The 24,943-nt window shown below is 35.6% G+C and overlaps 2 protein-coding genes across 9 annotated transcripts in view; one reads left to right on the forward strand and one right to left on the reverse strand.

Annotated features, from left to right (window-relative positions):
- Positions 1-14,822, reverse strand: part of chrm5b (cholinergic receptor, muscarinic 5b) — a 28,521-nt gene extending 13,699 nt beyond the window's left edge. The window contains exons 1-2 of one of the 4 annotated variants that reach the window (XM_055054453.1): positions 14,636-14,822; positions 6,607-7,167 (exon numbers count right to left, since the gene is read on the reverse strand). The gene's annotated coding sequence lies outside the window, so the exon portion shown is untranslated. Of the gene's footprint in view, positions 1-6,606; positions 8,621-14,635 lie in introns of those variants that run through there. The other 3 variants (XM_055054455.1, XM_055054456.1, XM_055054452.1) reach the window with 3 other exon arrangements.
- Positions 1-24,943, forward strand: part of aven (apoptosis, caspase activation inhibitor) — a 46,300-nt gene that overhangs the window by 7,257 nt on the left and 14,100 nt on the right. The gene's annotated exons all lie outside the window — the stretch shown is intronic.

A 24,943-nucleotide genomic window follows, 5' to 3' on the forward strand; every position in this document is an offset into this window, starting at 1 on the left:
CCTATTTGAGCCTCTAGATGTCAGCACTTAGAACACGCAAGTAATGTATTACACGCGGGCCAGGCGTTATTGATTCTATGACGGAGGCTGCGGGCCGGATGAAAATTGACCACGGGCCGCATTTGGCCCCCGGGCCGGACTTTGGACATGTCTGTGCTAATGTATTATGGTCTCATCCATACCAAACTAAATAAATCAATCTCATGCTATAACATCTCTTCTTGTTCACTATTTTTATAATTATCCTGGATTATTCAGAAACTGATTTTTTGTTTTTTTTTAAGGTTATTTGTCTTACACCACATTTTGTTTGAAGTTTTTCTCATTCCAGTGAATATTTTACACTTCTGTAGCAAGGTGAATTTAATTTTTCAACAAACGGCTTTTGAATTTTTGTTTTTATTTAATTCTCTTAATGTGGCATAACTGAGTTGGTGTGTTTTTGTTGATTGATTTTTATCAAAAAAACAACTTGAAAACCTGTATTTCTTTCTACTGTAAATTGTATTGCAGCTCTGGAAAAAATTGAGACTATTTAAAATGATCAGTTTTTCTCATTTTACTCTCTTTATAAGTATAGATTTGAGTAAAATGAACATTTTTATTCTATGAACTACTGACATGTTTCTGAAATTACACACAGTAATTTAGTGTTTATTAGCAGAAAAAGAGAAATGGTCAAAATAATAAAAAAGATGCAGTGATTTCACTCTTCAAACAAGTTTGTATTCATTTAGAGACAGCAACACTAATACTTTAGCTCAGGAAGAGTTCAGAGGTCAACGTTTGGTGGAATAACAGTGCTCACTGCAGCGGGCTCTTCATTTTTCCAGAGCTGTACATTAAAGCGTCAGTGTTTCAGCATCTTTTGGCTGTTGTCGTGTGAATGTAAAGTTGCTCTTGTACGTTTTTTTGGCTCATCCTCCTTGCCTCTGTGTTTTGTTGGATTAGTCATGGCGTACACAGCAAGAGGCTGCTGCTCTCTAGAGGAGACATAATTGTACGTGGGCGGTAATGCTTTCACAAGTTGTTTTCTTTTATTTTGCCATATGATATGACAAAAAAAAAAAAAAACAGAACTGTAATCAACCAAACACCTTTCTACTGTCACCTTTTGGGTGCAGCTACTATACATTACATATTAAGCTTCTACTTTCTGCTGTAAAGTAAAATCTGGTGAGAGTGTAACAGAGGTATTTGGAGATTTTCTGTATTTCGGGAGAGGAATGGCCTGCGGCAATGTTTCTCACCATTTTGTAATGTATCTCATAAGGCTCGTGAGTTTTAAAAATCTCAGGGCAGAAAGGTTGCAAGCAGAGCTCTACTTACGGCGATGGTGGAGGCGTTAGAAAGGAGTTTCATTATCGGAAGGTTTTTCAACATTTTAATCAACAAGCTGAAGTATTTCATCCTGCAAAATGAGAGCTTTAGAGATTCGATCAAAATTGAGTTTTTTGACAAGACACTGAACTCATATCTCCAGGATCAGTTTATTACATTTTATTAACTCTGAAAGGAATATATATATAAGGACTGGACGTCGCCATTCTTATTTCCGGATGACTCTTATGCAACCTGCTGTTGAGGTTTGCTGCTGCTGAATATTTAAATATTTGATAACGTATCAAGATCAGCGCTCCCTGCCTGTTGTTAAAGATGTTATTAATGCAAATTAGCCATAAGGTATTCCAGGTTATGCAAAGATAGCATCAGTGTAGCTGCTTTTATTACAGGTCTCCCTGGTAAAAAAAAAAAAGGTAAAATATGTCAATGGGACTAACCTGGTTAAATAAATAACATATAATTTTGATTTCAGTAAAAAATGATGACAGTTTTAAGTTTAATATGTTGCATATGAACAAACTATTGTGGTCATATTTTAAAAACGATTCCTTCAGGCGCCGTTTTTCCTCTACGTCCAGTTTTTTTATTCCAAATCTGAGTTAATCATCCACTTTGAAAATATAACTGTTCACATTATTGAAACATAAACAGACCGATAAATGAGATTTTGGTTACATTTTTCGTTTTATGCCTCTATTAGACAACATGCTGGGTAAAAGAGCCCAAAAAGTGTCACAAAATTTCCCAGTCTATAGAACACGTATGTCAAACTTGAGGTCGGTGGGCCAAATCCGGCCCGCCACAACTTTTTATGTGGCCCTCCAGACTCTAGACTAAACACTAAGTGAGCTTAAATATTATGTTATCAATGCAGTTTTTATCTGTTTACTACCAAATTATATCAATCAGTTCCTCCAGTTTTTTGAGAATTATCATGGAAATTTACAAATCCCTGCACTTTCTGGGTTAATGCATAATTGGGAGTTTATTGCAGATTTTTCTCAAAAATTGTCAAGAGGTTACTTGTACTAAACAGCTGCCTTACTGATGTGAGATTATAGCCCATGACCTTTTCAGCCAGTAATAAAAAGTCTTTGATTTGTTTTGCAAAAGAATCACAAAATCCTGGAGGAACTGAAATGATGTTCAATAATATTGCATTTTAAGGATTCATTGATATTTTAACAGTTTGTAAACAGGTTTTATCAATACGTTTTGGCACAACCGGCCCTTTAAGAGCTTTCATGGTCTGGATTTGGCCCAAAATAAAAATTAGTTTGACACACCTGCTATAGAAATTAAGCAGCTCTGCTTCGTTACTTTTGATTTGTTCTTTTTAAACACTTTTGATTCTTTTTTTGTTGTTGTTGTTCAGGTGTTACTTTTTCTTCTGGTTTGGATTCTGTGCAGCTGAAAGGATTTTTGCTCTTAGTTTTTTTTTGTTGCTTTCAGGCAATTGTTAAGATGTGTAACCATGGCAACAATGCATTTTTTTTCCCTACTCTTTTACAACTGAGAGCTTCTGATTAGCATTTCAAAACTTCAAATGACACCTGGACTAGAACCTCAATTCTCCGAGGAGTTGAAACTGAAGGTTCATGAATGTAGAGCAGGGAGAGAAAGAGGAAGTTCAAACCATCTTATCCAGGTGGATTAGCATTGCTTTCCAACTGCTGATGATGTCAGAGGCTTCTTCAGAATTGTTGCGACACTGACTGCTGCTGGAGATCCTCCTTTAATGAGCTATGGCATCATTTAATCTCCATCTCCTAATAAATAAGGCAGTTTTGAATTTGATTTAATTAAAACAAAGCTGTTGACATTTATTAGTCTGCAAAAGGTTACAAAGCCATGACCCAGTTAAGGTTCATGATTCCACAATAAGAAAGAGACTCCACAAAAACTGCATCTGTGAGAGTTTGGAGGAAAAAGTTAAAATTAAAAATACAAGTATGTATTCATTCAGTCTGTTATAGCTCACCTTTGCAGTTTAAAACAACTTGTACTTTTTCAGTCAACTAGAATATTTATACTTCATGTTAGTCAAGTCTACAATCTTAGCTTTAACTTGGTGCAGTTTTTTCAGCCGTACATCTGTACGTTTGCGTAGATCTGCCTTTTATCTAAAAAGATTGCGAGAACTAGGAGATCTAAAAAATAGAGGAACATAACGCCTTTGATACAAATTGTTGCACAATTGACACAAAGTTCAAATGTTCACTTTTGCTTGAAGTTACTCCAAAAAAAAAAAAAAACATGTTCAGCTGAAAAAACAGAACCAGTCATAACTGTTAAGACACCTACCAGAGTGGTCTCTCCTGTTTATATGAGCGTTTATATTTAGCTATTAGCATTCACCACTAGTGAGCCAAAATCATTTTCTGGGGTTTTTCAACTGTTTTAGGGCGATTCTGATGTGCTGAATCCAAAAATCACGTTGGTTTTGCTCCATCAGGTCAACTCTCTGAACTGTGGAGCAACATTAGCATCAAAATGCTTGACTTGTTCTCACATATATCAGTTTCCCAAGAACCTGGAGTCAATGTTCAGGAATTATTTACTTAGAATAAGCATCTGTATATTATGAAAAGTTAATTCTAAGTTATTGTTCACTTAGATATTTGCACTAGAAACTAGACCAGAAATACTTGGTAAGATTTGTGTTTTTGCAGTGAAGCTACATATTATATTTCTAGTGTTTTTATAACCGCTATTAAAATCTGCATTTTAGTGTGTGGCATTAGGAAAAATTACATAAAATGATGTAAGCAAACTGTTTGCTTTAAATTCAAGGTCAGGAACATTTCAGATTTTAAGGCCTCATTGAATGCTTTCATGCATCATTGATGTGTTTTTTAAAACCCATCCCGGCTGGATTTAATGAACGTTTTGTGTCCTCTGTGATACAGATATTTTTCAGGGTTGAAAACTTGATTAAGTATTTTCAGAAAGGTTTTCATCATCTGTTTCTGTTTGTTTTCCATCAGTGTTCCTGCGATGCTGCGGGTTGATTGTGTCGTCGCTGAAGTCGGTGCACATGGTGCTGTCCTGATATTACGAGTCTGTAAGACTTGGGGAGATTGTTGTCCAGTTATTTTCATCCTGACGCTGTAATCCATCCACTCACATTAACCTCCTCCCCCGCAGACATAGTTTACCAAGGCCGCTAATGGGCACCTATCAAGGCTCAATCACAATGAAACAAAAGGAAATCACATTACGGTGTCACTGATTTGGCCAACTGGATCGACAGACGCAAGGACGATTTCCTAACTGAGACAAATATTCCCAATCATGTTGTTAATTAAGGTTTTCCAGTTTGGTTAAGGATACGACTAAATGGGTTGGACTCAAAGTGGAGGAATGATCGCAGAGGTTGGACGAAAGTAGCAAGTGAATCATTGTTTGGTCCGTTTGTCGCCAAGTACTGACAGGTGGAACAGCCCACTAAACAATCGGTGGAGTTGTTTACAAATAGTCATTTTTATGAAACCCAGAAAAAAAACCCAAACCTGATTTGAATTCATAGATATTGTCCTTATAACAGCCGTGTTAAACTCACTTTTGTTTCGGGCCAAATCCAGATTATGAATCCTCTTAAAGGGCCGGTTGTGCCAGAATTTTTTGATAAAACTTGTAAAAATATCAATTAATTCTTAAAATAAACCATTATTGAACATCTTTTCAGTCCCTCCGGTAGTTTGCAATTCCTTTTGTGATTTTTTGCAATAAAAGTCAAAGTGTTTGTGGAACTAATTTGAAAATATTTGCAATATTTGCACTTATCACTGTAAATGCGGCTTTTTATAACTCGCTGTATAGATCATGCACTATAGTCTGACATCAATTAAGGCTGAGGCAGCTGTTTAGTACAAGTAAAACAGATTTTGGCAATTTTTGACAAAAAAATCTTCCATTAAACTCAAGATTGTTAGCGTAAATTGTTGATTTTGCATGAATTTCCACGATAATTCTCAAGAATCTGGAGGGACTGATTAATATAATTTGGCAGTAGATTGATAAAAACTACATTAGTTTGATTGATAAAATAATATTTAATCACACTTAGTGTTTAGTCTAGAATAGAGGACCACATAAGAAGCTTTGGTGGGCCGGATTTGGCCCACGGGCCTCGAGTTTGACTCCTGTGCTTTGAATGTTTTTTTTGAGAAAATGTAGCAGAAAAAATCAGTAGTAGTGAAAGTTAATTTTTGATCTTACTATTAGTTTTTTAAAGTAATAATTAGTAGATCTTGTAGATTTATTCAGTTTGAATATGATAGTTAATGATCAGCTTGTATAAATCTTGTATTTTTAACAAATTTCCTGTTTAAAGATAGTTGTTTCTCTCCACTGTTTCCATATGCACAACAAGCTGAAGTTGATTGTTTTCTGTGTTTAAGGTGGATTGGTTAGTTTTGTTGGTAATTATACATATACTAAGTTGAGTTTAATTACAAGGAATATAATAAAGCCACTTACTTTGATTATGATCCTATAATTTTTTTTTTGTATTTAAAAGTTATTCTTTTGTTAAAGAACGATGACATTTTTTCCTCTTAGATGTTCACAAAAAAATCTAATATTGGCATGTTGGAGCAAGAAAAACAGGAATTAGTCTGCAAAAACCTTATCGGTTCATTTGCAAAATTAACAAACTAAGTATTTGGTCTACAAAAAAAATTTTTGCAGATCTTGAACAGTTTCTAAGAGCTGAAGGGAATTTCTAGGTTTTGTGTGTTGAGCTCATTTTTCATTTTAAATCCAAATGTTTGGCGATCTGCGAATTTGATGAAAAATAATCAGTTTAAGGAAATCTGGGTTTCTTCAGGAGTAACCTTTCAGAAATGTTATTTATTTATTAACAAAACACACAGCAATTTAAATATCTATGTCATTATTTAATATGAATTTTTATTTTTGTGCATCAACATTTCATAATGAGCAGAATATTTTTTCATCTTCTTCTCTTCTGAAAGTATAATTTTGGGTGTTTTAAACATATTTTGCTTTTAGTTTAAGGTTTTAATGCTCCTTATTCTTGAATTATCTCTCATTTATTCTGTACGTAATATTATTCTCCAGTTTGGGTAAGTTAAGCATTCATTAAATAACCTCTTGTTGCACAAGAAAATGCAGTTTCCCACCCAAGTTGAATGACAGTTGACATATTTTACACAAACAAATCTTGCATTTACGATACAGCAATTAAAAATTATCGCTGCTCTTATATTCATCACTTCAAATAGAGCATATACTCACCGCGGCGCTCCAGAACAAAATGGGCGTTTGACCAAGTCTTAATTTTCTTTTCCTCCCTCTGTCTGGCAGCGATCGCTCAGTCTCTTCTCGCCGCGGCGCGAGTCATCTTTCCTCTCAAAGCGTTTGCCTCGCACCTTTCCTGGCTGCCTCTCCCCTCTCCTGCTCACTGCTGCACACTTTTTCCCTCTGCGCTTTCCTCTCCAACGAGGTGAAAAACACACTTATCAAATACAGGTAGGTCGCCACGCCGTCTCTCATCCTCACCAGTTGCTAAGAACAGGGCACTTTTATGCAAACAAGTTTGTCAGGATCGTACGAGTTCTGCATCCTGTAGCTTTTTTTTTTCCCTCTTCAAGTCGAGGTGGCAGAAGCAACAGCTGTTGAGTGTCTGCGTTACAAAACCAGCCGTGGTTCTTCGAAGCTTCTGCCCAGATGTCTCGCCCAAAAAACAAGAATTACCAAGAAGGACTTCTGGTTCCTGGGAGCAATAATCACAGTTCACCGACCATGTCCTCTCCAGATCTCGGAGAATCGGTCGTAGTTTGCGTAAAGTTTGTCCAGCTGGAATTAAAGTGAAGACAAAGTGTTAATCCTCAAGGCTGCACAGGATGAATCACTTTTTGTCACCTCACTGCTGCTTGGTGCCGATTCAGCCGTGAGCTTCTGTTGCTTGACATTCCCTTGTAGATGGACCTCTCATGCTGCTTCAGAGACCCGAGCAGCACGCGAAAAAGGAGGTGGAGGAGACTGAGGAGGTGGAGGAGTAGGATGAAGCAGAGAGGGGAGGAGCAGGAGGAGGAGCTGATGTGGGTGTCTGTCGTGCTTCAGGAAAATCTGAATGTTGATGCGATGACGGAGCTGCAGATCTTTATGCTCTCAGAAGGATGGCAGTTATTGTTTTAATTAAAACCACAATTACTTAAAATGATTCCTTAGAAAGTTTTGGCGCAGTTTCGACAAGAACAGTGTGTTAATTTGAACGCTAATTTATTTTACCTTCCTGAAAAATCTAGCAGGTAAATCAACTAAAATGTAAACTGTTTTATTAAAAATAACCTAAAATCTGCAATTATTTGTACTTTAACAAACACTGTGTAACAAAATGCAACATTTATCACATTATAGAACAAGAACCTAATAATACGTATAAGAAACTCAGGCTGCAACTAACAGTTATTTTAGTAAAGATTATTCTGCACTGCAAAAACACAAAGTCCTGCCAAATAGTTTGGGTTTAGTTCCTAATTCAAATGTTTTAGTTTTGTCTTATTTCAAGTTTTCTAACTTAAAAGTAGCTTTGTACCAAGATGCTTTATACCCAACTTATTTTAAGTAAATAACTCCTTAATATTGATAAGTTCTTGTTCCATTGGCAGATTATTTTACTTGCAACAAGATATTTTTTCCATGTTATAGGTTAATTTATCTGACAAAGGAACAAGTACTTCTTCATTAATAAATAAATAATTTACTAAAACAAGTGGATATGTCTTTCTGACAAGTTTTAAGTTCAGTGGTTCCCAAAGGTTTTCTGGCTCCCCTGTGGATTACAATAAAATCAACTGGTCACACATCGTCCAACTTTTAACATGTTTTGTTTTCAAACTCCACTGAAGTTTATTTCACACTTCAGGTTGCAACAAAACAAACTACAAATCATCTTTACAGTGAAACACTTCAGTGTGGCTGTTTGTTTTAATTTTATTATTCATTCATACTGCTTCCCGCGCCCTCCTGCAATGGCACTGCGCCCCCATAGGGGGCGCGCCCCACACTTTGGGAACCACTGCATGAAAAGATCACGTTTCTTACAGGGTTTTTTTTTCATCCCTGTAAGAAACACAGCAAGTGATTTATTGTGTTGCAGACAGAACATCATATTTTGAACGTTTGTGTTTTGATCGTCTGCGTCTCTGAAGCGAACATGTTCCCACACAAATGAACAGACTAGCTTATTTATTTTCTGAACCCTGCTGTGCCTCCTCTGCTCTTTCTGGTCTTCAAAATGCGACCAAATAATGGCCAGACTTTTAGAGCTGTGGAAACCGGCATCTGTTAGAATAATGCTGTGATGCAGAGTCCTAGCAAATTAATAGATTATAGATACATTTTTTCACTGAAAATATACGGTTGGTGTCCAATCACTCTGGACTAATTATTGATCTGCAGATGAAATTTTGATACTTGAAATATAATAACCCAGTAAATATTGATATATTTGTGCAGCTCAGAGAGGAAAAATTTAGGAAAGGAATCGTTTAGTCACAGATTTATGCATTAAATTATTTTTTCAGCCGCAAACTCTTTTGCGATGATAAAAGATAAAACTGTTCAACATTCAGAAAACATTACAAAATTAATATTTACTCACTCAAACATGCATTTATGGAGACTTTTTCTGGTGTTTGAATTGTTTTTTTTCCCGTTTTCCACATTCTGTTAAAGGATTTACTTGGTCATTATTTAAATAATCTACATAAGGCTGGACAAATAGGCTTAACCAGCCAGGCTGTCAAATGGTTGAAAAATCTTTCAGTGAATACAAATGGTCACCAGGTGTTCCCCAGGGCTCAATGGCTGGACCACTTTTATTCAATATTTGTTCAGTAATGATGTCTGCAAGGATTTATTACAAGATTTTTATCTTGCAATTCTTTTGTGCAGTCTTTTAAAACTCTTCAGTCTGCTTTTAATCAGGTTCAGTGGCATCAGATTCAGATTAAGCTGGTTTTAAATCATTACCCATAGATGATGCACTTTCCTTTCAGGAGCTGACTATTGTGTCTAAATCACAATTGAAATTGAGTTACCTGTTTTCCTCAAATCTGAAATCTCACGAGATTCTCTTTTGGACTTCGGTGAATTTTTTATGAAGTAGCCTGAACAATATCTCAAGAAACTGGGCCGTCTGGTTAAATAAAGGAAGTAATTGCTAAATACTTGTCCTTATGAATCAAAATACTCTGCGATAAAAGCTCTGAGGTTGTTTGAATTCAGTAAGCATTTCCCACTCTGTAGAGAAACCCTTGGGGACTTCTGTTAATGCCGTTCACACTCACTAAATATATAAATGACATCGTGCTTCACAGCAGCAAAGAAGATGAATTGGTAGTTGATGTTATTTTTGTCTTATATTTGGGTTCATAGATATTTATAGGCATTTTCTCTTGGTTCTCTGACTGGGAAATGGGGTCAGTCCTTGTGGTTTTCCCACATGTACTTCCTTCATGGTTAATAAAGTCATAATTAATTATGATTAGGCGTCAGATTGTTGGTGTTGTTTTAGTTTTTAGAAAGTATTCCAGTTGGCATGTGGCCTGTATTTGTCTGATAGGTCATTAGGACTTGCATATACACTGTAATTGTTGGATTTTGTAAATTGGGCATCTGTAAAGTAGCAGGATGAGTCTGAAAAACGGTTATTGAATCTGGTATGTGTCACTTTCACTGACCTGATCCTCCATTGCCTTCTGAACTGCTTTCATTCCTTTGTGGCATATATTCAGGTGACCAATTCCTCAAATGTTGGACCACATTTTCAGTCTGGAAGCAGGATTCTACGTCTTTCTTATCGTACTCAAAACTTCTCCTCCTGCTTGGAGAAAATCTTTTCTTGCAAAACTCTCCTTGCTTGTTGGAATTTGAGATAAAAATGTACTTAGAAATATGCAGTTTCTGAGTATTTCAGAAACTGTTGACCTTCTGAGACAATCTTGTGTGGACGAAAAACCCTTATTGATGCAAGACGTCAGAGTGCATCAAGCAGAAAGGCTGCAGCAGCAGAAAAAATAAGCTGGAGGAGATGCAGTTTAAATTTCATTGTTCAGAAACAAAACTTTATTTGAAACAATGGTTTCTTTCATCAGTGGATTATATGCAATTATATCAGAGCGATGGTTTGTAATACCGTTTAATTTTCAAAACCTGAGCCAGTTATTTTAAAAAAAAAAAAAGAACTAAACGGTACGTTTCATACAATAAAAAACCCCAACGAATTAGTCATTTAATGATGCGCTTCCCAGCCTCAATTAACGATAATTGCTTTGTGTACTTCACACCTCCCACACTGCTTGTCTTCTGGTAAGTAACAATAGCAGCACCGGTAATTGCGACGCATAAACCTTTCCACCAGCAGCGCGGTTTCAGCCGTCTCTGAATATTTTCAGCTTTTTATTATCAACTCGGGTTTCTCATTAGCTGTGGCCAACCAAACGGAAAATTTCTCATCAGTCAGACAAACATCTAACAGTTTGCAGACAATCTTCTGCAAACGGACACTCATGTCATTAGTTACCCAGGATGTCAAGGAGCTGTAACAACTTTGGGATAATCTGCCTGATGTGGGGAATACGTTATTAACTTTTGATTGGATTGTCTTTTAGTGTCTCCCATTAGACATAATCTGGAATATAAAAGAAACTAGATGAATGGCAGCCATTAAGGCAAAAGAGAGACAAGCTTAAGAAGAAGGAGATTAAATTATTTGTTTTTCTGGTTTATGGGTTGTCTGGGATAATTGCTGTTGACTTGATGACCCGGGTCTTCTGACCCGCATATGACAGCATGACCCATCTGGGTGGCTAGACAAGGATTTTAAATTACATGGAAGCATTGCTCTTTCTCATGCTTCATTACAAAATCACAAGCTTACATCAACTGCTCTTGAAGAATAGACTCTGAATCCCTCGTCTGCTTATATTAGACTCTTAAGTTTTGTAAGGCTGGGATTTTAAAACGCCTCTTCCCTGCGGATTTACAATCTCAACTTGATTTTCTTAATGCAGCTGAACGGTGGTTGCTGTTTTTAACTGCAGCATTACAGTGAAATATCCAGAGCCAAAATAGTTTGGCTCGTTTTCAGACTCATTGTTTGAGTCTGAAATGTAATTTTTACGCAGACACTCAGCTGTCAGCAATTCACAGTTATTTGCTGTTTGCATAAACTTATTTGACCTGGCAAGAAAACCAATGCAGAAGGTCATGATTGACAGCACTAAGACCCTCCTCCTGGCTCTGATTGGTTGTTTCTGTGTCATAAAGTCACAACACATGGATAGTTTTATGTGAAACAATATATTTTTATGAAAGTTACAGACTGCAGGTTTAAATCCTAAGTTCTGTTGCCATTCAGGTTTTACCAAGGTAAAATTCAGTTCCATTATTTATAAGAATTTCCCTAAAATTCGTAGAATCTTAGGATTCTTAGAGGAAATGGGTCGTGGTGGGTGCATCTATATTATGAGTCTAGACAGGAAGAAAAACATCGCAGGACCTTGAAGAACCTGCCTAGCAAGTGGCAGGGGTTTTCAGCGGAAATAAAGTCGTTGGATTGCGTGTTTGTGTAGCTGGAAGCACGGCGAGCGATCCTATATGTCCTGTAGGCGAGCCTTTACAGAGTTTACCTGTGCAGCGTTTGGTTTGACTCAGCCAAACCGCAGCAACACTCAGTGTGGAGTTTCAGTGTCTCTTGGTTTAGGGAAACGGTGAAGACAGCAACCTGTGCAGACACCGGTCTGCACAGGTGTTTAAACGTTTGACTCTTCGTGTTTGTCATGTTCCATCCAGTCACGCTTTGTTTGAGTTGGGTGCTTATTTAAGGTGATCCTCAGATCTTTATTCAAACGCCTGAAAGCGTTTCCTTCTCATCTTCCTCTGACCTTTTGAAAAAATTCTTTGTTTTTGAAGGTAGAAGGAATGCATGAATGACATTTCTATTTAAATATTTATAATCAGATTTGTTCCCAAATCAGTCAAATAGAGGCTGGTAAAATCGATTAAAAACTATAAGATTATCAAGGCTTTGTATCGGATCAGAACTTTGAATTTTTAATGTCTTCCTGGACTTGCATTTAAGTTTTGTATCACTGTCATGTTCCAGTTTATAATTATTATTTTTTATAGATTATCTTGGATTTTCTGAAACACCCTCTGATACACTGTAAAATTCATAGTTGACTGTTTCATTTCATTTAACTAACTTATTTCAAACAGGTTTTTGAGAACAAGAAAACAGGTAATCAGTAGGGCAAGAAAAACCAGGAACAAAATAATTATCACTGCTTTTGTGTTTGAACAGGCACAGGAAGAAGTTAACATTTCTGTAATCCTACCCATTAACTCAGTTTAATGAAATATGTTGAGCTATTCAGCAAACATAGTTTTATTTATGCCGTTCTATGGCAAAGGTTTTTAGTTCGTACATTTACTGAATTAATGAAAGATAAGACTTGCATTTCACACTGATTGAAAATGAGACAGTAAAGAAAGTCAAATGTGTTTTTGATGCACATTCCCATTCCTTTGTCACTTTCTTTCTCTAACCTGAGTTTGAAATGCAGCCAAAAAACTCTTTTCCTGTTCGGTTGTAGAGCAGCGGCGTTAAACTCGTTTTTGTTTTAGGCCAAATCCAGATCCTGAATGCTCTTAAAGGGCCGGTTGTACCAGAATGTATTAATAAAACCTGATCACAAACTGTTAAAATATCAGTGAATCATTAAAATCAAATATTATCTGGCGTCTTTTCAGTCCGTCCAGGATTTCGTGATTCTTTTTGTGAGTTTTCAAGTAAAAGTCAAAGTGTTTGGGGAACTAATTTGGAAATATTTGCGCGCTTATTTATAAAATGCATCTTTTTATATAGAACATGGACTATAATCTGACATCAGTTAAGGCTGAGGCAGCTCTTTAGTTAAGTAAAGTTTTTGACAATTTTTGAGGAAACTACAATAAACTCCCAGTTTTTAGCACCAAAAAGTGCAGAGATTTGTTGATTTTTGCTTGAATTTCCACAATAATTCTCAAGAAACTGGAGGGACTGATTGATATAATTTGGCAGTAAACAGTTAAAAACTGCACTTATTTAAGATGATATTTAAATTAGTGTTTACTCTCGAATCTAGAGCTGCGGCGGGCCGGATTTGGCCCACAGGCCTTAAGTTTTGACACGTGTGCTGTTGGGGTTTTCATGTGTACTTGCTGCTGATCAACTGTGAACAAAGCCTTTCATTCACTGTGATTTTTGTCTATGAATCTTTTTGATGGAAGAATGGAAACGGTTTTGCTTTGAGTGCAACAGAACAGTTCAAATTACTCCCATCGTGTGTCTGCATGGAGCCTTTCTTTCAATATCGTCTTGGTTTTCATACATTGGCTTCATTTCTTATTAAATATTTTGTGTCATTATTCTGAATTAGTTTAACAGAAGTCATTTAATGGAGCGTTGATTGTGCAGAAAAATATCAGATACTCACAGAGTAACATATTGATATAGAAATAATCAATTCAGAGGATATATAGTGGAACAGAAACTTAACCTGCTAATCACCAAAATCACCAAAACGGCTGAAATAAAGATACCAGAATCAAAACTTCTGCTGTACTTAAACCCTTTGGAGCGAAAGCAAAAGTTTGGACTTTGTGTGAAGATATTGTTCTGTAATCTTTGCTGTAAAGATGCAAAAGGTAAATTATTTTTTAATTTGCTACACATAGGATTGATGTTTTGCACTGGGAAACAAATGAATGTGTAGATTGATGTTTTGTGTATTTGTACTCCAGAGAAAGTCAGTTTTCTGGACGTGTTTTTGTACGTTGGTGTTTGGAGCAGACATGTAAACATCAGTGATGACTCAAAACTCAGAGGGTAATACTCTGTAATACGCTAATTCACTGATGGTATGGCTGTAGCTTGTTTATTGACAAATAAACACAATGGTGTAACAGTGATTGCACCATTGTGCATTGCAAAAATAAAAACTGAGATGTGCAGAATGAGTTGTGAATGTGAAAGTTATTTTCAAAACAAAAGCACTCTGCTCCACCCCCAACACGTTCTTGGAGCAGGCAGGTAAAAATGTTGCTGTAAAGCTCCAATGCTACTATCTATCTCTTCACAGTATAAATCACTCAACAGTAACAACCACTGCCAGACACTATCGCTGCGTTATTTCTATGTATTTGTGCATGTGAAGCACACTTATCCAAACGGCATACAAACAAAGACGAGCTGAGAATAAAAATCTGCGCTTACTTGCAGATGAGATTATCTCCTTCTGTGATCAGCAGCTGTTCGTTTGTGGGATTCTGCCGCCGTAAATCCAGTGGAATCAGTGAAGTCCTCTAATGAATCACAACCCGCTCTGGTGAGGCGTTTCGCCATTTTATTGAGAAAATATGTCCTGCTGCTCGACTTGTTCTGAGAAGCTTTCAGTGGGAAAAACTTCTCTGAAGATTGATTGAGAGTCTAAATTGTTTACTGACTTCCTGGAGGACTGACGGATTACGCATCAGCTTGTTGAGTCATGTTCCAACAAACCAGAAATATTTTAACTACACATTTATATTTGGTGTCGGAGTTGACCGACCTGAAAGACCGGAGAAAATATCGGCATGTTGTTTCAATGCAGGGGAAGCTTTGTGACGCTTTTGGTTTGGAAAAACCATCCAACATCCGTCGAACAAAATGTGTGATTTTAAAACTGTTGCTTAGGGTTGAATACAGAATTATTTTGATAATAAAAGGCTGCAAATCTTGTCTGCAAATAGAGCATGAACAGGTTAAGTTTAGTTAAAACGTCTATTCATATAACCCATTACACAATATACGCCTTATAGCACAAAATGTGGCATTAGGAATAGTTTATTTAAAGAGTATTTTTCTTGTTTCTATGTAATTTTTAACTTAACTAATGATTAATTTTGTTATAAATAGAAAGTAGGTTGGTTGTCCTGTTGCTTTTTCTTTAAGAATGGCATTTTAAGTAGTGGAGATAGCATGGTAGTAAATATTAACAAGAGTAAACACATTTTTTTAAAGTTTAACGCAATATGCTTATATATTGCGTTATTTCATCTTTTTTTATATGTAAAAAAAAAGACGATAAAGATATTAAAAATTGTTCCTATCTAAGTCTGAACCATTTTTAATAAAGTTACAAATCAGTCAGTTTAAAAAAAATGTAATTACGAGCAAATAAAATAAAAAATCACAGATGTGTCACAAATTTACAGAAAGGCTGAAACGGCAGTGGTGCAGGGTCTGTTAGTGACAGCTTGATATTTGTAGCCACAAATTATTACTAAATAACATTTGTAATCACATAATGTCCACATAAAGATGTGCAAAATATTATGCAATGCAGCATAAGACACTGACAGAGAATTTGGATTATTGTGTCAGGAAAAAACTATTTAAATATCCGCCCATAATTTTTTAGAGTGCTTCAAATCTGACTTTATCTAACAAATTGAACTTGGATAAGTTATGTATACTTTTACTCAATAAATTGAAATACTATTGAAAAGCAAATTTATTTCTGTAACTTCACTGAGCGAAATAATAATTTTATGACAGTTTTACATCATCAATAAAAAACATTTTCAATGCAGAAATATGGGCTTAATTATCCGCTTTAATTTTATTTTTCAAAAAGTACTATTAATTTTATTAGTAAGCTTCTTCCAAATGCATATTCTTGAACAGGAATACATACTTAATTACTTTTATATTTTTTGCCTCATCTACTTAAATATCGTAGTAAAATGGCTCTAAACCTTTGCAACTTGTAAATATCGGTGGCAAGCAGCAGGACAGACTGGCTCTTAACCAAGAATGTCCAGCAGAAATTTATTATGATCGATGAATTTTGATTTGGTTGAGCCTCTTGTCTCTAAACAAATAAAAAACCTTTCTCGCCTAATGAGAACAGAGCCTCGAGTGGATTGGCGCTCCACTGATATGACTTTGACACAAACAGCCTCACCATTAAAAGTTAAGAGCAAAGACCTTCGCTCCTCTTCATCGCCTCGCCTGGTTTGCTCCGGATTTTAATTGCAATTAGCTCCGACAGTGATTTATCGACGCGTAGTGGGTTTCAGCGCCATGTCAAGGCGGACTAATTGGTTTGGTTAAAAAGGCGTGACAGGGAGCGCCGGAGGTGCTGCAGCTCTCAGCGGGAACATCAACTCCACAGGGGAGTTTACAACTTTCCCCTCGTATTCCTCTCTTTCTCGCCTTTCAAATCAAATTTTATTTCTGTACGTTTCGGTAACAAGGCATTTCAAAGTGTTTCGCCGTTGTTGCATATCAGAATATTGATTAATGTTTCATTGATTGTGTTTCAAAATCAGCTCTCACTATGTGGGTTTTTAGTCTAGGTTTAAAGGAACTCGGCGTTTCAGCTGCTTTGCAGTTTTCTATGAGTTTGAATGCTGCTTCTCCATGCTTGGTTTTGGTTCTGGGGATGCAGACCAGAACCAGAAGACCTGATAAGTTCTGGAAGGTTGTTGTGACAACAGAGGATCAGTGATTTATAAAATAACAGTATTTTAAAGTCTATTCTCTGAGCGACGGGGAGCCAATGGAACTGGGTGATGAGCTCTAACTTCCTGGTTTTAGTCAGAACTCCAGCTGCAGCCGTCTGAGTAATTAATCGATGCAACTAAAGATAAATGGATGGACTAGTTTCTCTGGATTAAAGGTGTCAAACTGAAGGCCCCAGGCCAAATCTGGCCGGCTGTTGCTTTTTATGTGGCCCTTTCGACTCCAAATTACATCAATAACTTCCTCCAGTTTTTCACAAATCCGCAAAATTCACTAAAAATTAACAGATTCCCACATTTTTTCTGATTTTACTGCAAATAAGGTTGACTTTGTAACTGTGGTTATTTGGCTCTGAAGGTTCAGGTCACCAATACACCCAGATTGCTGGTTTTCGGCTGTAATAATTGAAGCTGTGCAGTTATTACAGATATTTATATCCTCTCTCCACTTTATCAGATCAAATCTGATTGGTCAGGCTTGTAATAGCAATGAATTGCTCCTAAGTTTTCTTGAAAGCTGCTTGGCTTGATCTCATCTGGTATCTGGCAAAAATTTGCTGACATTGTGTTTAAAAAGAGAAGAAATCATCCTCTGATGTCGGACCATTAATCTACAGACAAATGGAGGCGAAAGCAGGGGCAGGGGACGAGTTTTCCTCTTCCAGTCACACAAAATGTCAACATTTCATTGCAAGTGTTATTGGAAACTGAGCTGCGGGGAAGTTTCACCTCCTGGTTCTGCTCAGCTACTCGCTGCTCCAGGTTCATGTGTGACGGTTGTGTGTTTAGGGAGTATCCTAACCGTTCAGAGTAAACCGCTGTGGTGTTTGCACTGCGTAACGGTGAGCGGTGGCAAAGTTTGGATAAAGTATTAGCAACACTGTACACAACACAACACATGGAGACCTGAGGTGATTGTTTCTGATAAAAAAAATATATAAATATATTAGTAGATTTACAGTCTCTGTTTCGTGCATAAATTTTGGTCCTTCATGTCAGGATTTTTTCTCAGTGCTTTTAATTTTAATAGGCCATCAAAATTTTAACGTTTTTTTGGGGGAAAAAATTATTTTCAACAAATACAAAGTTGTTTGGAAAATATTTTTCTTTTTTACTTTTGAGTTTCTACAGTAAAAGGAAGGACTGGATGTTCTTGAGCTGCTTTTTCATCTGTCTGCCATCTTGGATTTAACAAAAATGTCTTGCAGCATACGGCCAGTAGTTGGCAGTATATAGTACGATGCACAGGTATCCACTCCAGTGGTCTGTGTGCATTTATAACATAAAAATCCTCAAGAAAATAAATTTTAGACAGCTGTCCACTGCAGTGACCGCTATGCATGAAAGAGTTAAATTAGCACAAGTTTATTTGTTGTTTTTAATTAATAAAGTGCTAACTTTATGTGATAAAAACATAATACGGTAACCAGTTATCAAAAGGCAATAAATGTTACATTTTGTCAAGTGTCAACATCAAAATTATCAAGCAAATACACATTAAATGCAGCTCTAGCAAATTAGGAGCACTGAACCAAAACCTCCTGGTTATTCCACCAAATATTGATTTCTGTTAAAACATTAGTATTGCCATTTCTAAATTATTATGAACTTGTTTTCTTTGCATTATTTGAGCTCTGAAAGCACTGCATCTCTTTTTTTTTTTGGTTATTTTGACCATTTCTCATTTTTGAAATGAGAAATGCAAAAATTTACAAGCAAATTTTTGCTTGTAATTTCAGAGACACGTTGTCAGTAGTTCATAGAATAAAACAACAATGTTCATTTTACTCAAACATAAACCCAGAAAGAGTAAAATCAGAGAAACTGAGCATTTAATGTTTCCAGACCTTTATGTTGATCACTATTCCACAGATGGGATTTTTAGGAACTCAGCTTAATATATTGTTTAAAAAACATTAATCAAAATTAAATAAAATGTTATTTGTGTAGCTTATTTCTGAAGCATAAAAACATTTTTCCTTAATTATGTTACAGAAGCGACTCTAAACAGGCGGGTTTTTAATCTAAATTTAAAGGAGCTCAGTGTTTCGGCTGGTTTGTAGTTTTCTGAAAGTTTGTTCCACGTTTGGTTCTGTGGATGCTTTTTATCGCATTTATTAAACTATTTCCACTGCATTTTGGAACTAAACGCACTTTATTCCTCATTTTAATTTTGGCCAATGTTCCCAAACAAGCTGGTATGTTTAATTATCTTTAAAAAGCAGTTTTACTCCACGCTACTCAAGGATCTTTATTTATTGAACTTCATCAAATACAACTGGTCTGCATGTTCTCACAATGTGAGTGCGATGGAAATAAACACGTTTTAACAAGATCCATGTTTATCACAAACCCGCCTCCTTTAACTTTAGAAAATGCAGTTTATGTACATTTTTAACTTTAATGTTCGAGCCAAAAATTGGTGTGAGAATCAACACAACACTGTTTTTAGAAACAGGTTTTCTTTATCTGCAGCTTTAGTAGCAGGATCAATTCCTGCGAAGTAGTTAAATAAACTTGAAGACGAGGGAAATAAGCATCATAAAAGTTCGATATATTGTGGTTTTCTTCTGCATCCTGATATAAGGTGCATGATTTGATATTACAAATAAAATAAAATAAAGGTTTTATAAACCTCAAAGTGTGTTTCAAACAATGTCTGTCCCTAACAACATCCAGTTTTCTCTCCAAATTCGGCTTTTTGAAGCTCTTGACTGAAGAGGATTAGTACTTCAGTGAAGCAGCGGATGTGCAGAGTGTAAATTATTTAAACAACAAACCCACATATTGAGTCTAGAACTCAATCAGGACTATTTATTCTCTTCACAAAGTTATTTTTTTCATCACAGCATTACTGAAAAGTTTGGGAGCAAAACTTGTCTTTTTAAATGTTGGTCCAACTTACAACAAATATAATCTGAAATTATTTAACATAACAGAAAGTTCAATTTAAAGGATGCAAATTCAGTTAATATCAATCAAATGGATTTATCTTATTATGTTACTTTAATATTCAGACCAAAATAATCCTAATTCATGGATTATAGAAGGCTAGTTGGTGAGAAAAATTTTTATCTTAAAACTCAGCCATTTGCAAGAACATTGAGGTTTCGCAGTAATTTCTCAATTTGAGGATTTATTGGTTATTTTTGGTTACAAAATTAAAAATCTTTACAGATAAGTAGTTGGAATTTAAGCATAGTATCATCTCAAAACATTTGAAAAATGCTGAAAGGTTACTTTATTTCACTAACTCAGTCGATAAATTAAACACATTATATAAAATACACTTTTTTAAAATATCACCACAGCATTTATTATAGTGCTTAAAACTTTAAAAGTTGCATTCAGTCGACTCTCTTCCCAGTGTTTTGGAAATTTGACAGCCATTCTTCTCGTGTTGGTTGGCATCTGTTGCTATGGTTGTGCTGGTCGGACATGCGATGCTATTTCTATGGACACGGATCAGGAGGACACAGGCGGTGTAGGTGGGAGACATCAGCAGGTCTCTGCGTTAGACCGAACAAAGACGCTGAGGGAGGAAGAGGAGGATTAGGAAGATTTTAAACAGAGGAAAGCAGGAAACAGATGGAATGTGAGAGCGAGAGACTGAAGTGTTTTCGAAGTGAGACGCAGTTTGGCTTTAATGCAAATTTACCTTTTAGCACAGAAAGTTGGGATTTAGATCACAAGGTTGTTTGTTGTGTGAATAAATAAAACAGAACTGGGGATTTTGTGAAGAATTAACTGATGCCACTGTGAGATGTAGCTTCACCAAGATCGCTGTCATCAATAGGAAAAAGTCAACGAACGAGTCAAACCAGCTGCAGCATTTGCATTAATTAATCTGTTAAATTGTGCAGAGGAGCCGGCGGATGGCGCTGACCTCGTTCAAATGTGGTCTGCGTCGCATATGGTGGCTTCTCGTTTAGCGGCCTGAACACAAATGTGCTCTGGACTTCATTCAGCCGTCGCCCACGCATCTGCTGTGCCTCCACTGACTAACCGGCAAAGTTTTAGACAAGATTTATCCGGAAAAAAAACTAAAAAATGTGTGAAACAGAGTTTGAATCAGTTACACAATTTATTCGCTTTTCATTTAGTCGGCAGACTCTTTCCTTCAAACATGATCGATTGCAGTTTTCTTGTTTTAAAACAATATTTTGGTTAAATGATTTATTTAAATGCTACTCCTACTGTTTTGTCTAAGGTCGTTTTATTTTAGTATGTTAACCCTAACCCAACCCTGGCTTTAGATGTGGCTTTTATTGCACACCACTAAAACATTACATCATACGTAATAAAATAAATACAAATTTTTATTTTGTTTTATTTGTTTTTAAAAATGTCACATATAATCAGACAAGTTATAATCAAAAATAGAAATAGATTCTATTAACTCTTTAAAACCCGATGTAAAATGCAACAAGGTATTTTTTAAAATATGTTTTTAACAACATGTCCGTTGTATCTATTAACTGTACAAAGTATTTATTGTGTTATTTGGTTATCTTTTCGGTTGATAAAATAATCAAATTTGTTCATTATGTTTAAAACTGATCAAAGGAGCATTTGTGGAAACAATTATATATTTACAAACCCACAAAACTCTACAAGTAGACATCGTCATCATCACAACAAAATAATGCAATTTTTAAACATGTTTTTAACAGTTTTTTGTTTGTTTGTTTGTTTTACAGGATTATAATACTGAAAAACTGATTGTTTTAATTTATGTTGAACTGCTAGTTTGAACATTAATATAAGAAGTCAGAATTGAACCAAAACCCAGAAAGATTAAAAAATGTAAGTAAATCAGGAATGTCAGTCATTTTTGTTTTGGGCCAAATCCAGACCATGAAGGCTCTTAAAGGGCCGGTTGTGCCAGCATGCATTGATAAAACCTGCTCACAAACTCTTAAAAATATCAATGAATCTGTTCAATTAAATATTATTGAACATCTTTTCAGTCCTTCCAGGATTCTGTTTTCTTTTTTTTTTGTTTAGAATTATTTGCGCTTATTTATGACAGTAAATGTGACTTTTTATTTCTTGCTTTATAGATCATGGACTATAATCTGACATCAGTTAAAGCTGGGGCAGCTGTTTAGTAGAAGTAAGAACGTTTTTTTGACAAATTTTGTGAAAAATTTGGGATAAACTCCCAGTTTTGTTTCAGCGCAAAAAAGTGCAGATTTGTTGATTTTGTGTGAATTTGCACAATAATTCTGAAGAACCTAAAGGGACTGATTGCTTTAATTTGTTAGTAAACAGAAAAAATTGCATTGATTTGATTTATATCATATTTAATCACACATTTAGTCTAGAATCTAGAGGGCCACATAAAAAGCTACGGACGGCCAGATTTGGCCCACAGACCTCGAGTTTGACATGTGTCATAAAGTGCTGATGTTGATGTTATTGATTATGTTGACTGGTCTAAGGAGTATTATTAGTAAATTAAACCAATCAAAAACATCAGTAAAAATATTTTTTTCCTTTTATTCTCATTTCTTCATATAAATGTGTTTCCAAAATGAACCGAGAATCATTTAAAGGCCGTGGAGCGCTGGAATCAAATGACATCAGATCCTTATCATTTCACATCCTTAGCTTTTTATTATTATTCTCTCTCTTATATCATCTGTTACATAATGAAGCCAAGTTTGGAGGAATACAGCTATCAGGTGACTCATGTTCTCTCTGCCTATATCTGCATGTAAAATTAAACTTTGAGGAAACAAAAACCTGCTGGAGAAGAAAAATGACTGTGAGCCGACAGTCGGATTTATTTCCAAATAAAACAATATGAGATAAATGGTGCAGATTAATACCAGCTGTAATTTGAGCCGCTGTCCAAAGTATTTGATCAAATACTTTGGTCAAACTCATCATGTGATGTTATAGTTTTATGCTTTATAGTGGTTCACCACAGAGTGAAAATCTGGTCCATGGATTTAGATTCTAAACACTAAGTGTGATTAAATATGATGTTTTTTATCAAATCAATGCAGGTTTTATCTGTTTACTGCCAAATTACATCTAACAGTCCCTCCAGTTTCTTGAGAATTATTGTGGAAATTTATGCAAAATCAACAAATTGTGCTAAAAACTGAAGATTTTTCTCAAAAACTGTCAAAAATCTTTTTACTTTCTTACTAACAGCTGCCTTGACTTTAATTAATGTCAAATTATAGTCAGTGATTTATACAAAGAGTTATAAAAAGTCGCATTCTGTTATAAATAAGCGCAAATATTGGAAGTATTGCCAGATTAATGCTAACATAGTTTGATTTTTATTGCAAAAATTCACAAAGAATCACAAAGTCCTGAAAAGATGTTCAATAATAATATGTAATTTCAAGAATTCATTGATATTTTAAGAGTTTTGGAACAGGTTTTATTAATACATTCTGGCCCTTTGCTTTAAAAGTTATTTTTACCAGAAATAATGCAAAGCTGACCATTTTAAAGTACTTTTAAAGTTTTAGTTCATTAAAAGTGTCATTATTTACCAAAAGACACAGATAAGCACAACATAAGCATAAAATACTGACTCCAGTCTTTTCTAGGCGACATTATGTTAAAGTCTGATAACCAAGAATCGAGGTTCTTTATGTTCTAGTTAGTTCTGTTGCAAAGATCAACGCCTGCTTTCATGTTGTCACAGATCCCACTTCTCACTAAATATTGTTATCTGTTGACGTCTGATCAGCTTAAGATACCATCTGGGGCTAAAATCGATTTCACTTCCACCGCAGGCAGGATTTATATGGTAAGTCCTGAAAAGATCAGCTGTTATTGCTGATATCAATCACGCTCCCGGCCGAACATAAAGGCATCCGTCGCTGAGCCTTCACTTCAAGCTGACATTCACAATTCCTTCTCCGATCCATCTGCGTCACAGTCGCTGTGTTCTCCGAAGCGCCAGCCGGACTCGGTCTGACGGACACAAAGCCCTCCTGCAGCTGCGGCGGGTTGACCTCGCTCACTTTTCATACAGCCAAGATATCAAGGACAACTGCAGATGGTGCCGATGAAGGCCGAGTGTAAAGCAGGAGAGTAAAGTGAGCAGCAGCGACCGACGGCGAACATCGTCTCCCGCTGACTGTCCGTCTGCGTATGGCAGGCTCAGTTAAAAATAGACATTACTTTAATAAGAATGAGATGTAAAAAAATGAAACATGAGCTTCCAGTCTGCTGGTTGTTTCCTCTGAAAACCAGAAACAGCTTTGAGAAAACTACAGCTCAGATAATAAAATCTAAATCCCGGTAGGTCCTTTTATCCTTAATAATTCAAAATAATTTTATGTTTCGTCCAGCCGATGTTCAAACATGGTATGAATTTGTAAAAGTAAGATTCTGATGAAGGTCATCATTTCTTGTAATTCTTTTTAGTGAATTAGTTGACCATTATTAACATAACTGTCAAGTATTTCAGTAAATGAAACGGTAAGAAAAATATGTACATTTTGCATTTAAGTTGAAAACGCTTCTTTATCTTTACATATGTACAAATGCTCTAAAACTGTCTTTAGGCAGTAAAATACTTATTTTGTATTTGTAATGTTGCATGAAATAAGATAAATGGTGAAATAAATTTTTTCATCTTAAACAGAAAATATTATCTAAAAAAGATATTTAATATACAACTATATACATCATATATACGCCTTTACATCAAGGTCACTTCCTGCCTGTTTTTAAATCCTATAAATTTTTTCCTTCAGAAATCTTTTTATTTTCATTGTAAATTTTTTTCCCACTTGTTTCTATGGCCAAATCTGAGCTAAAACAAAACAGATTTATTCACTACAAATCAAACAAAAATGTTTTATTTATTCCGCTTTATTCAAAATAGTTTGTTTTGGAGATGTACCAAACCGATATTTACATCTGTATTGGCTCCAATACTGAGAAAAAAAATCCTAATCAATAAAGGCAGATCTATTCAGACTAATTCTATAATTGTTCTTTATTTATTCTTCATCATATTTAGAATAATTTGACTCTGAAC

This window comes from Poeciliopsis prolifica, unplaced genomic scaffold (assembly GCF_027474105.1).
Source record: "Poeciliopsis prolifica strain line A6 unplaced genomic scaffold, Auburn_PproV2 SCAFFOLD039, whole genome shotgun sequence".
Lineage (NCBI taxonomy): Eukaryota > Metazoa > Chordata > Actinopteri > Cyprinodontiformes > Poeciliidae > Poeciliopsis > Poeciliopsis prolifica.